Here is a 13,655-nt window from a genome sequence, read left to right as displayed (position 1 = left end):
CTGATAACTAGGCAATTAATATTACGGTATTTTCTGCAATAACGTGTTAATAAATAGCGCGGCCACCTTTGCTGATTAAATATGAGCTGCAATTGGTCAATTTCATACCGCACGCTGAAAAGTGTCTGTGATTGGTCTATTTGTTTGTGATGCAGTATCAGTTCATCCGGTGGCAATTGCCTACCTATTCGTTCTATAAACTGTTAAGGAAAGTTTTAAATCTAACGGTATAGCTTTCTGATCATGTTAGAAATATTTTTCATATACCTATTTGGTTAACTCCTTAACTAATGTAAAAAAAAAGAGTGAGGTTAGAAATAATTGAATGACTGTAATAATATAATAATGTCTCCATATTTTTAGTACTTTGTTAAGTTTACATTTTTTTTCCTTCAATGTTTATTAAATGTATTAAAAGCAAAGCAAAGTTTTAATGTTGACTGCGGAGAAGTAATCGTAACAGGTTATGGGCTCAGGCTACGTTAGAAGTACGACCTAGTAGGAAACCAGACTTTAAGGTTATGTGGAGCATATTGGAGACCCTTTAGTATCAAAATATCACAAACAAGAGGTACAGGTAACACTGGAAGCTGTTTGCAGACAAAATGAACTCCATACTACATAATTTTCCGCAATTGAGTTCCACCAATAATTGGAAGTTTCGGGTACATGCTTTGCTTGAAGAAAGAGGACTTCTTGATGCTTTAGAAAAGGAAATATCTACTTTGGAAACAGAAAAGGAAAGAACAGATTTTCAAGCCAAGGATGCTAAAGCAAAATCAGTGATTATTCAGTGTATTACAGATAAACATCTGGACATTATTAAGGATGCTAAAAATGCAAAACATATGTTAAAATGTTTGGAGGATGTATTGGAAAGAAAAAGTATTTTCACAAAGTTAACGTTAAAAAGCAAACTTTTGACCCTGAAGTGTGGTAAAACTGATAAATTGGAGGATCATTTTTTGAGGTTTGACACTTTAATTAGAGAATTAGAAGGAGTAGGTTCCAAGGTTGATAAATCAGATAAAGTGTGCCATTTATTATTGACAACTATAGTGCTGTAATTACTGCTATAGAGACAATAAATACCAATGTTACCATGGATTTTGTCAAGTCAAGACTACATGAGGAGTTGAAACTGAAAACTAAAAAGGATGTTTTTTTCCCAGTGAACAACAAACAAGACAGGAGCTAAGTTTTGCTGCAAATCAAATTATTTGCTATCAATGTGGAAAAGCAGGTCACAAGAAAAGCCAATGTTATCGACAGGCCTATAATAGAAACTTCAGAGGACAGAGAGGCACAACTAGAAGTCGAGGAACTGGAATTTATTCTAATCCCCAAGAACCAAGGCATGATGGAGGAAGTTCAAGAAAGACCAGTCTCATTTATTGCTTTGAGCTGTATTAACCTACCAAGTCTCAAAAACAATTTTGTGCTGGATTCCGGTGCAACTGTACATCTAGTTATGAAAAGTTTGGAGCCATTTATGAAGAATATTGAGGCGTTGAAGGAGAAAATCTGAAGGCTGTTTGTCAAGGTAGGGACATTTCTATAGATGCTCTGATTGTTAAGGGTATATCACATAATTTGCTGTCAGTTTCTCAGCTTTTAAAAAAGGGTTTCAGTGTTAATTTTAACATCAGTGGTGCTTATTTAATGTTGAATGAAAGCATGTCATTTAAATGTGATGTAGTAGGAGATTTATTTGTTTTTAAATATTACTTTTCCATTTAAAGAAAGTTGTTATAAAGCAAATCAAAGTAACTTTGATGATTTATGGCACCAAAGGTCATCTCAATAGATATGGATTAAAACTTTTAGGTCTACCCTTTAGTAATAAGATTTGTTCAACTTGTATAGAAAGTAAAGCTACACGTAATGTTTTTCATAACAAGGAAAAGATAAGTTTACAGATTGGTGACATCATCCACACTGATATTGCAAGTCCTGTTGGATGATTTTTCAAATTTTGTAGTTGTTAAATTGCTTAAAACTAAAAGTGAAGCTGCTGACAATGTAATCGTAACAGATCATACTTTCGGAAGCTGTTATCTAAATATAATGGAATTATTAGTACTACGCACCTTCAGAACCAATTACAGCTTAGGACAAACAATGAATGTCATAAAATCGATACACGTTAGCTCCTACGCATATTGTCCAAATTACCAATAATAGGACGATGTCGTTAATTTACCAACAATTGACAGGCACAACGCAGCACACATTCCCGCTTTCGGTGAGAGGTGAAACAAAGTTAACACTGGCTAATTAAAGAGAAGCAACAAAGTTTGGACAGAGTTATAATCGCATCGATAATGATAGTTTGTGCGTCTCTCACAATAGAACGTTTTCCATTTTCTCTGCATGTCGATTGATATAATAGCATTCGATTGTGAAACAAAGCAAAATGCTGTTCAGCATTCAGCTTTCAAAACGTTGGAACGGAATACCTATTGCCGATGATTAAACGGGCGTGCAACTGAGAAATGATAATGGAAATTGCCTTTATAAAAATGGTCGCATTTTTTTGCCATTAAAATTCCGTACGGAAGTTTGGAAGAACTTTGGGTAATTTGAATTCTTAATTCAGCTTATGCATATTCATCTCCTATGATATTTTTATGATGGAGTAATTTAGCTGCTTTCTTGAAAAAAACTAAAAAAAGTTTAACAAAGTGTAATAGGTAAGATAAATCCCAGGTTTGTAGTGTAGACTTACGTGAAAATCAAGCTGGACTCGTCGAAATTGCAACCCAACACACGTGAAAGTTCAAAATGTCCGAGGGCACGTGCAAAACACTTGAAAAAGACCGAAAAACCACTAAAAATTGCAAAATACACGCGCGTACCGACAATTGCACGGCCATTTACTAAATGGAAGCGTCATTGTCAAACTGGATCGAGGAGGCTTTGACAGTCTATTGTTTCTGCGCGCACATCGCACTGTTTTGACAGTACAGCGGAATGTTAAGCTGTGTTTACATTGATGCAAGTTAATAAAGTCGGGACTACACTGCGCGTTACAGTTTGTGTTGTATAATAACTCATTTGATTGATTATATTTGAAATTTCTTACTAAATATTTTAGAGGATGCTTGATTGAGTTTTGACACATCTATAGGGTGTTCATTGATGAGGTTAATTTAAATGTAAAGAATTTGGGATTATGTAATAATTTACTAATATTCGATTTGGGCAGTTGAGTTTAACTTAAGTTTAGTTTAAATTTCGCCCATTTTGAAAACTCCTTTGTCTATTAAAATATCGATGTGAAACAAAAACATTCTTAAAGAACTTTTTTGATGTGTTTCCAGTAGATGTGTTTGCAACTTTGCCTCAATTTAAACTTTCTCGTATCGTATCTTATATTTTCTAAGATCCTAATGGTGAGGATCGAATTTGAATTACCCTGTATAACTCGCTGGTAATGCACCGGGTGGCCAACTAAGAGGATGGATCTATTCATTCTAGAAGCTTGACCATGCTAAATTTAAATCAATTTTGTTTTCAAAACAAATTGGGATATAAAACGATATTATTTTGCTATATTATTATTATTATATTTATATAAAGACGTGGAAATGGGAATCAAAGTCAATGGAGTGTGGATCAACAACATCCGCTATGCTGACGATACGGCCTTAATTGCTGATAACATACACGACCTACAACAACTGGTCAACAAGGGAGGAGAACAGAGCAAATCAATGGGCTTAATGATCAACACCAAAAAAACAAAGTTTATGATTATCTCTAGAAACCTAAATATGTTTGGAAAGTCCACCATAACATTTAACGCAAGGCCCATGGAAAGAGTAGATAAATTTAAATACTTGGGCATCTGGCTTTTCGAAGACTGGACATCAGAGAACATCATTGAACAAGCTCGACAGGCATTCCTAAGTCTTCGAAGAGTGCCTGTTCCGATTTTGATCTTAACCTAACGCTAAGATTCACTAAATGCTACGTTTGGTCGTGCTTCTCTACGATATGGAAGGTTGGACATTAAAGGCGGCTGCAATCAACAAATTGGAGGCTTTCGCGATGTGGCTGTATCGCAGAATCCTGAAGATACCCTGGACGGCTAGACTAACAAACGAAGAAATGTTTGAATCGATTAAGAAAAGAAAAACGGCATATCTGGGGTATATAATGCGAAACACGAAATATCAATTCTTACATCTATTGATTGAAGGCAAGATCGAAGGCCGGAGAGGGATCGGAAGGAAAAAAATGTCTTGACTGCGAAATATCAGACAGTGGACAGGGCTGAACGATGTACAGTCGCTGATACACACCGCAAGAAATAAGGAAGAAATGGAAAATGTTATCGCAAACATCCATTAGTGGATACGCATTGGAAGAAGAAGATTATTATTATTATAAACTTGCAACAAGACAATTAAGTGGTATTTTTGACTGTGGAAAAATATGAAACTATCAATATATTACTACGTTTATCTTTGATTCGAACTGGTCAGGTGATTTGCAACAAGAAGAAGGACATTATTCAACTCTACAATGTTTCGACGTATCGAACAATGTTTCTGCATCTCAATTTAATTTAACCTCTGGGTTTTGCTGTGTAGAAAGACAGTCGGCGCCCCCTTTTACATCATAAGCTCCTGAAGATGTACTGGAAACTAGTTAAGCGTGCCCTCTTTAACTAGAGGTTTAATAAAGCTTGTTGTGGAGAAGGCTGAGTGTTCTTCACCCCCTTTTGTATTCATTTACTTCCACTTTGAGATCCTGGACTACTACTACAAGTTGAATTCCTTAACAGTTTAGAGAGCGAAGAAGTAAGCAATTACCACTTCCTCAATGGATAGAGAATCACAGTCTAATTGTAACTGTGAGATATGAATCACAGCTAAACCTGACAGTAAACCAAAAATCGTTTGAATGGTTATCCTCCTCACTATTTGTTTGTTTGATTAATTCAAAAAAGACGACAGAAGACTATAAAGCTCGAGCGAATTGGACTTTAAGAATATATAAGGCCATTTCAACAAATCAGATATGAGATTTACGATTTCTACGAGTATTTTAAGATCCGATGGTTCAAAGGGCTTCAAAAGTCGGATTGAACATTACAGGATATACGAAAATTGATTTAAAAATAACGCGGTTTCGAATGCGTTGTTGATAATCAAATATCCGCCAAAATCTAATTATCAGACCGTGTCCGAGATACAACATAATTTCAATCAGGTTTCAGTTAAGTCGCCATTTCGGCCTTTAGAGTTTAATCCTCAAAGGGTTACTTTAAGCCGCTTATTTCCAGGCAGCCAGGAAAACATACCGCAGTACTGGACTAGAAACTTAGAGTATATGTACACATATGTTTGTTTAATCTCTTGGTTTATATTTCCATTATACCTGTAACGCTATTTATTAGAGATTATAACCTAATCTAAATTTCCAGAATGTTGCTATAGGTGAGGATTGGAGTTTTATAATGTTTTGTTCTCATCGACTACAAACATAACCTATAATGATTTAAGCGTATTTTTTAAATCGGAAACAAACGCCCAAAGCATATTCATAATAAATTACTACAAACTCTCTTGAGTTCCTGGGAGTAAAACTTTGCTCAAACTTTCTGTGGACAATCCTAAGTCGCTTTTAGCCGGAATAAAATATTATAACTTTCCAGAACAAATTTCCTGTAATTTGTTTCCATGAAACGAGCCGGCAACTTTTAGGTAAAAGGTTTTTTTCTTTCATATCAGAAAGGTGAATGTACACATGAATTGTGCACACACAAAACGGTTCTCTTTCATTTCAATTTTAAAGTACTTGAGTCTCTTTTCTATTGAAACGTTTCCTGTACTATCTGACTGGAACTGGCACAATAGACATTTCTCTTCCACCTCTAAAAGTGAATTACCGTTCTACTTACACAGTTCGTAAGCTTTTTACCCGCTTTAAATCTTTCACCGGAGGCTTTTTTGTTCGATCGGTTACTTTGCCAAAACCGAGATATTGAGGGGTCCGGCAGTAAATTAGGGCCACTATCGCGGTCAGCACTGGAAATTCCTGGAAGGCTTCCTGCTTTGACTAATGGCGATCCCGGCTATGATACCCGCTCAGAATATATATTTTATTCCAGCATTTTCTATAGGGGTGTTCCTTATAATAGAACAAAGCCAATAGCGTTTAATGGAAGATAATTTGTGAGGCTTACAATTTTATTGATATTGAAGAACTACCGAATCATTCATATGAACAAAATTTCCAAAAAGTGCTCTGATATGTAAAGTTCTATTACCGCCCTATTGTACCCTTGAGGACGTAGTCGTATGATTCAAACAAAGAAAATTAAAAAAAGTAAAAGTCAATTTGACAGACGGGGTCACGTGGTTACTTTGAGAGGTATGCGGGTCATTCAAACGTCAAAATGCAGCTCAGGCCAATTTAATTTGACTAATTACCAGTTTTACAACAAAATCAATAATAAAAAACTTGATAGACGGCTGGAACGGCAACACTGCACCTGAACTGTCACAATTTGACAGACAGTCACATGATAGGTTACGCGGATCATTCAAATTGTCGCTCAGACTTTTATAGCTTACTTTTTGTCTATAATTACAAGTTTTACCATGAAATTACTAATTGGCTTGATATTGAGCTAGAACAATAGAATTATTAAATTCTGCACAAAAAGTTGAGTATTTTTACACTCAGTTCTTTTAAGTAAATAGTAAAATTTTAATTTTTTGCAAATAAATTAGTAATTTTTGATAATAAAATTTTTTTACTCAACCTAATTTACATTGTTCGACAATACTAAAACACAAAATTTCATTTATTAAAAAGGAAAAATAAATAATGCTCATCCAAAACAAATAAAATAAAATCAGACAATTTGAAATAAACCTGCAGTTGGGTGAAAAAAACGAGCTTTGGTTACAAAATTAAATTCTAATTGAGAGGATGTCAAAACTCGCGTTCAAATATTAAAAATATATTGCGTTCCAATTTTAATTTGCAAATAATCATTGCACGGCAAAAAAAACTTACCATGTTGTGATAAACATTATTTAAATTGCATTATATTTCGTTAATTAAACAAAGAAATGATTTCGTGGAAAATATTTTCAATAGTTAAGTTGAATTTAGTTTCATTTATTCTTTATCTATTTAAACAAAATGTTTCTATTTCGTTGTTTTCACCCTAAATACTCCCTTATTTGACAAGTTACGTCAAAATGTCATAGAAAACAAAAGATAGAGCAGATTTCAAGCTTTCTAAAAATATCCCCACATGAGTTGATTGATAACACCGTTTGGCCGCTAGAGGGCGTCAAATTTCCTTTACCATAATATCACATATTGTATTGTAAATATTTTTTAGTCAGATTTCATGTATCTCTTAATCCGACCGAGTTCCTGGCAAAGAAATGGTTAAAATGTTAAATTTTAGGGTAACTCTGTTAGTTTTTGAGATATCAAAAAACCGACTGCACCAGCGTCTTTTCCGGGAAATTTTAACATAAAATGACACCGAGACGTCAACTGTAACTTGACAAATAAAAAAGTTGTATTTTTTGACGGTTCCATGCCGCCATTTTGAATTTTCTGTCAAAATATTGACTTGAATCTCATTTTAAAGAAAATTTGACGTAGTTTCTTAAAATGACAGACAAAATGGCGTCGCAGGCCGCCATTTTGAATTTTCTGTCGAAATATTGACTTGCACCTCATTTTAAAGGAAATTTGACGTAATTTCAAAAAATGACAGACAAAATGGCGTCGCAGGCCGCCATTTTAATTTTCTGTCAAAATATTGACTTGCACCTCATTTTAAAGGAAATTGCACGTAGTTTCTAGAAATGACAGACAAAATGGCTTTGCAGGCCGCCATTTTGAATTTTCTGTCAAAATATTGACTTGCACCTCATTTTAAAGGAAATTTCACTTAGTTTCAAAAAATGACAGACAAAATGGCGTCGCAGGCCGCCATTTTGAATTTTCTGTCAAAATATTGACTTTCACCTCATTTTAAAGGAAATTTCACGTAGTTTCAAAAAATGACAGACAAAATGGCGTTGCAGGCCGCCATTTTGAATTTTTTGTCAAAATATGGACTTGCACCTCATTTTAAAGGAAATTTCACGTAGTTTCAAAAAATGACACACAAAATGGCGTCGCAGGCGCCATTTTTAATTTTCTGTCAAAATATTGACTTGCACCTCATTTTAAAGGAAATTTCACGTAGTTTCAAGAAATGACAGACAAAATGGCGTTCCAGGCCGCCATTTTGAATTTTCTGTCCAAATATTGACTTGCATCTCATTTTAAAGAAAATTCCACGTAGTTTCTACAAATGACAGACAAAATGGCGTCCCAGGTCACGTAAAAATCGTCACCGACCCGAGCCGATACGGGCAACATTGCGCTTATGGTATTAAGCAATTCTTTACTGCTTTTCTCTCTGACTGTTCCAAATTTTGTTGTGTTTTTTTAAGTTATTGAATAGGAAATTTAATGTGGAATTCAAAAATTTGCTTAAAACAGTCATTTTCTTACTCCAAGTGAGTTTGACAGACGATTTTGTGCCTGACTGTTCTTTCAAACTATGTTTTTGGCAGTTCAAACTTTGACACCGCTTTTCCCTCTGACTGTATCAAATTGTTTAGTGTTTTTTTAGGCTATCGAATAGGAAATTTAATGAGGATTCCAAAAATGTGCTTAAAACAGTCATTTTCTCACTCCAAGTGCAAAATACATTTACCCTACTAATGTAAGGCCTTAAATCCAGCGTAGAAACCTTGGATGGCCTATGGTTCTTTTTATGATTATTGATTTGTCGGAAATTCAGACATCCACCCTTTTTTCCAATTTTCTCCAGACAGTGACCCTATTTCCTCAAAAATTCTCGTAGTAATAACAAGAAATCCACGTCTTTCACTTTCGAAAACCTACAAGAACCACTAAAAAAATATATTCGCAAACGAGGTCCGACGTAAATCACCTTTTCGCCCCCTTACAAATTCAAACAAGGTCCTCAATCAAAACCTTTCCGTAGGACCCTCTCGAGAATTATATTTTACCTGTCCCCGTGGTCATGACTAAAAATAGCACGCACGTCCGAGGGTCCAGATTTAAATGATTGTTTCCGACGTTATCTCCATTATGTAACGGGGACAAAGTGGTTTCAATCGCAAAACTAAGTAGGTAGGAAGCGGAGATGTGCTCCACGTCAACAGGTTCTTTAAATCCGCCTCGGGGATGAAATAAGGGATTATGGATCGAAAGGCCCACGTAAAAAAAGGGATTTCCTGTATGACGACCTGAAGCCTAAAGAGGATTTATTATTTTAGATTTGACGTTTATTATTGTTGTCAGTGCCTTGATACTGTACGTTTTTACCACAATAATTAGATTAATAAAATGTGACGGTAAAAAACATAATATTTTTTAGTTTATTTACCGGTAAGATAAAGTAAAATTGGAAAAGTAAAATTCAAAGTGACAGGAAAATTTACCAATTTTATCAGTAAATTTATGAGTCTAATTGAAATTTGCTTAAAAGTTATTATTACATTAATCTTTTTAAAGTTATTTTCGGTCAATATTAATAAAAATGAAATCTTGAAAAGTAAATTCTGAATAAAAGGCTGTTTTCTTTTGTTGTTTAAGAAATTTTACGTTATGTGTGTTAAACTGTAATTCTTGCAAACTGTAGACAAATTTTTTCAGTTTTGACAAGTGACAATTATCACGTGACTACTGGAGGATAATTTAGCTATCTGGTCACTGTCAAAATAACTGTCATAAATTTCAGAAAAACGTTTTGTGTCAAATACTGCAAAAACTCTTCTAAATTCTGATTTTTGCAAATTTTGAGAACAGTTTGACAGTCAGGCACAAAATTGCTTGTCAAACCCACGTGAAATGAGAAAATGACCATTTTAGGCACATTTTTGAAATCCTCCTTAATTTTCCTATCCAATAACCAGAGAAAATACTACAAAATTCGGTATAGTCACTGAGAAAAGCGGTGTCAAAGTTTCAACTGTCAGAAACACAGTTTGAATGGACAATCAAGGATAAAATCCCCTGTAAAACCCACTAGGAATGAGAAAATGACTGATGATTTTTATATTTTGACTAAATGACTGAGATTTTTTATATACAAGTTGTCTCTAAAAGGGGAAAAACGCTGAAAATTTTCTGAAAAGTACAAATAAATTTTTAATTCAACTATTGTAAAAAATTAGAATGAAAAATTGACATATTGTTGCAAAATACTGAGAAAGATATTTTTTATAACTTCCTGTTTTGTCAAGCCATTTTTGACAATTGTTACATATCCTGCATATGCTGAAAGTAAAAAGTACCTAATTTCAGAAATAAAAAACGATCAATTTGTTGAAAATTTATTTTTCTTAATCTTACGCACTGTATAAGAAATAGGACATACAAATGGAATACTCGTACATTTTCTGTTGAGACTGATGGAAGTCTAAGGGGCCTAAAACACTTTTGCCTGAAGTTATTGGCACTTAAGGGCCGATCAAAAATTTAATAAACGGGTTTATGGCCTGTTTAGAATTCTCGGCATGGTAGAATTTGCATGAAATCATACGAGTGGTCCCTAAACCCATCGGCGTTTCCCAATGTTTTTTAATACGTTACATCAAGATGGAATAATCTCTCAGGAAATTATTAGGCAATAAACTACGTCGGAAAACTTTTGATGGCCTCTCGTTCCGGCATCGCAAGAAGAGTAAATATAAAATACGAAGCCAGAGTTGATAACTTGGAAATCGTAAAATGATTATGAGCCGGGAATGATTTATTTGGTACGCGTTCTGCAGGGAATTGCCCCCAAATCCCCTGGGGTTGTTTTACTCAAAACAGACTTTAATAAAACAGGGAAATTGTCGTAAAAGCGATGGAACGGCAGTAAAAAGTTGTGTTAAGGGAATTGTTTGGATTTAAAAATTACAATTTTTGATGTTATATTATTTCTGACGAAATTTCTGCTCAGAAAACTTAAATTCAGATGGTTATATTCGAAATGATATTAAAAATGAAAGTGAAAGCCTTCATAGTCTGATAATATGCAATTTGTTGAAAAATCTGTAAACCATGGTGGTCAAACCGATCGACAGATTTATTAACCAAAAAAGGGATGTGACAACACTGTACACATAACGTTTTCAAAAATGTCTTATGTTTAAAAAGTGGATGATTTCACAGACATTTCACTTTAAAATATGAAATTTTATAATCTGATAAAATAATTCGTAATCCACTCTCTACTGCTTCCATTCTAGTCTTGAGGGAAATAATTGCCATTTTACCCTAAAAAAAACAACAATAATTCAAATTTGACATCGCCATGGTCGATCGTTTGGATTGGAACAAAGGAAATGCCAAAACAATAGGTATACGAGAGAATTCATCCCAGCGGGATCCATTTACTCTTCTGGGAGACTTCTGCTTTGATCATCGCTTTTTTGCGACTGTCGTCGTTTTTAAAAATGACATATTTTCTCTTCCTGTTAATGGCCTCATCATAAAAATTAATTGCGTTTTTTCCATTAGTAAAAGCTCCTAAAAGTGGATTCGCCCTCTTTCCAAAGAAACGCTCTAATCGTCCTCGGTAAATCGTTACAAAGGGCATTGTGCTTTAGAGAATTTTGTACTTTTCTTGTCAGGAATATGAAATACTGCCATGTAGCTTTAAAATTTATTAATGTTTGCATTTGCTATACTTAAATAAATAGAAAAATTACAGTAAAATTAACCTTAACAAACCAATTAATACACTACTTACTCTGAAAATTGAATTGTAGACCAATAGAAGTGCAAATATTCAACTTAGTTATCTATTAGCAGCTTCAAATTAGTTTTTAAAACTTTTAATTACTTTACGTGTTTTTTCCTTTATTATATTGTTGCCAAACCTGTGCTGGTACAATTTTTTTTGGTGATTATTACAAAAACAAAATTTGAAACAACAGGAATTTTAATATTTTTTAAACTTAATTAACTATGGAATTATTTCTCTTACTGTCTACGTAGCGAATAAAATTTGAAAAATCTTTCAAATTCAAATGACGAAAGTGATTATATTCCTGACAGATATTAAACGAAACGCACTTAAACTGGATTCATAAATAACAATAAAATAAAAATTACAAAAAAAGAGCAGATGGCGGACACAAAAAAACGGTCTTCCCCAGGGTAGTGTTCTTTCCCCAATATTGTTTAACATATACACCAATGACCAACCCACACCTGGTGATACTGAGCACTTCCTCTACGCCGATGACTTGGCCATCGCAGCCCAAGGAAAAAACTTTCCGGTTGTTGAAGAGATATTACAAAATGCCCTATTACGGATGTCAGCCTACTATAAAGCAAACTCTCTGAAACCCAATCCGTCGAAAACCCAAGCATGCGCCTTCCACCTGAACACCAAGGCCGCCGGAAGAAAATTACAGATCCAATGGGACGGTTTTACTATAGAACACACACCCCAACCGAAATATCTGGGAGTAACTCTGGACCGATCCCTCACGTACAAGTTCCACTGTCATAAGACCCGACAAAAGGTATCGTCTAGGAACCAGCTCCTCAAGAAATTAACGGGAAGTAAATGGGGAGCTCACCCCTCTGTGATCAGAACAACGGCTGAAGCACTATGTTTCTCCACAGCGGAGTATGCTTGCCCGGTGTGGAATAGGTCTGTGCATGTCAAATCTATCAATGCTGCTGTTAACGAGACATGCAGGCTTATGACTGGATGCATGAGGGCCACCCCGCTGGATGAGCTCTATAAAGCTGCAGGGTGCGAACCACCAACAACCCGACGACTAGCCATCGAACACACCGAAAGATTTAGGCAAACATTTGATAGCCGTCACCCTCTCTATGAAGCACCCGAGCCGGTGAGGCGATTGAAGTCGCGTAGAGGCTTCCTGAATACAGTACCGATAGACCCACCAGAAGCCTTCCCCTTAAAACAAGAACCCTCAGCAGGCTCCAGGCTGGACTGGAGGAGCTGGAGATCCCTCAACCGTCTCAGAACCGGAGTTGCCCCTGTAAAGACGAACCTCGCAAAATGGGGAATTATTAACGAACAGGATGTCAGATGCGACTGTGGGGTGACGCAGACTATGGAACATCTCCTGGTTTGCAGGAACTGCCCAAGCTCCTGTTCCCTCGAAGATTTATGGCTTGCTAAAGATAATGCTCTGGACGTAGCCCGATACTGGGCTGACAAATTGTAGTATGGACTCGGACACGAAAAAGTAAAAGTAAGTGTCCAATACCTGAGTTATTTAATGTTTAAAACAAATTGTTACAAGGTGGTTTAATATACCGTTTGTAGTCCTTGAAATCCCCTTTTGACCACCCTGTCCAGTTCAGATGGAAAAGTCAAATAACTGAGTTATTGAACTGAATTTGGTTATGTTGGTAGTTACAAGGTGGTTTAGTAAACGAGTTAGTAGCCTTTGAAATGCTGTTTTGGCCATCCTGTATAGTATCTAAAGTGAAACAGTCAATTAACTGGGTTATTCAATGTTAAAAATAGATTGAACTGAATTTGACAGTTTCCACTGTAACAGTCAAGAACAAGTTAAATAACTATTAATTGAGTTCCTGTTTAATTAATAATATTA

The 13,655-nt window shown here is 35.2% G+C and overlaps 1 protein-coding gene across 8 annotated transcripts in view; it reads right to left on the bottom strand.

Moving 5' to 3' along the window:
* The window catches only part of Neto (Neuropilin and tolloid-like), a 169,990-nt gene that overhangs the window by 94,504 nt on the left and 61,831 nt on the right, over positions 1 to 13,655 (bottom strand). For 2 of the 8 annotated variants that reach the window (XM_081980183.1, XM_081980182.1), the window contains exon 1: positions 2,729 to 2,893. The exons of the other annotated variants lie outside the window; for them this stretch is intronic. The gene's annotated coding sequence lies outside the window, so the exon portion shown is untranslated. Of the gene's footprint in view, positions 1 to 2,728; positions 2,894 to 13,655 lie in introns of those variants that run through there. 8 annotated transcript variants of the gene reach the window in all.

This window comes from Ips typographus, linkage group LG5, assembly GCF_016097725.1.
Source record: "Ips typographus isolate SLU linkage group LG5, UJ_Ityp_2.0, whole genome shotgun sequence".
Lineage (NCBI taxonomy): Eukaryota > Metazoa > Arthropoda > Insecta > Coleoptera > Curculionidae > Ips > Ips typographus.
Note: the sequence above shows the minus strand (reverse complement) of the source record. Positions and strands in the feature narration are given on the sequence as shown.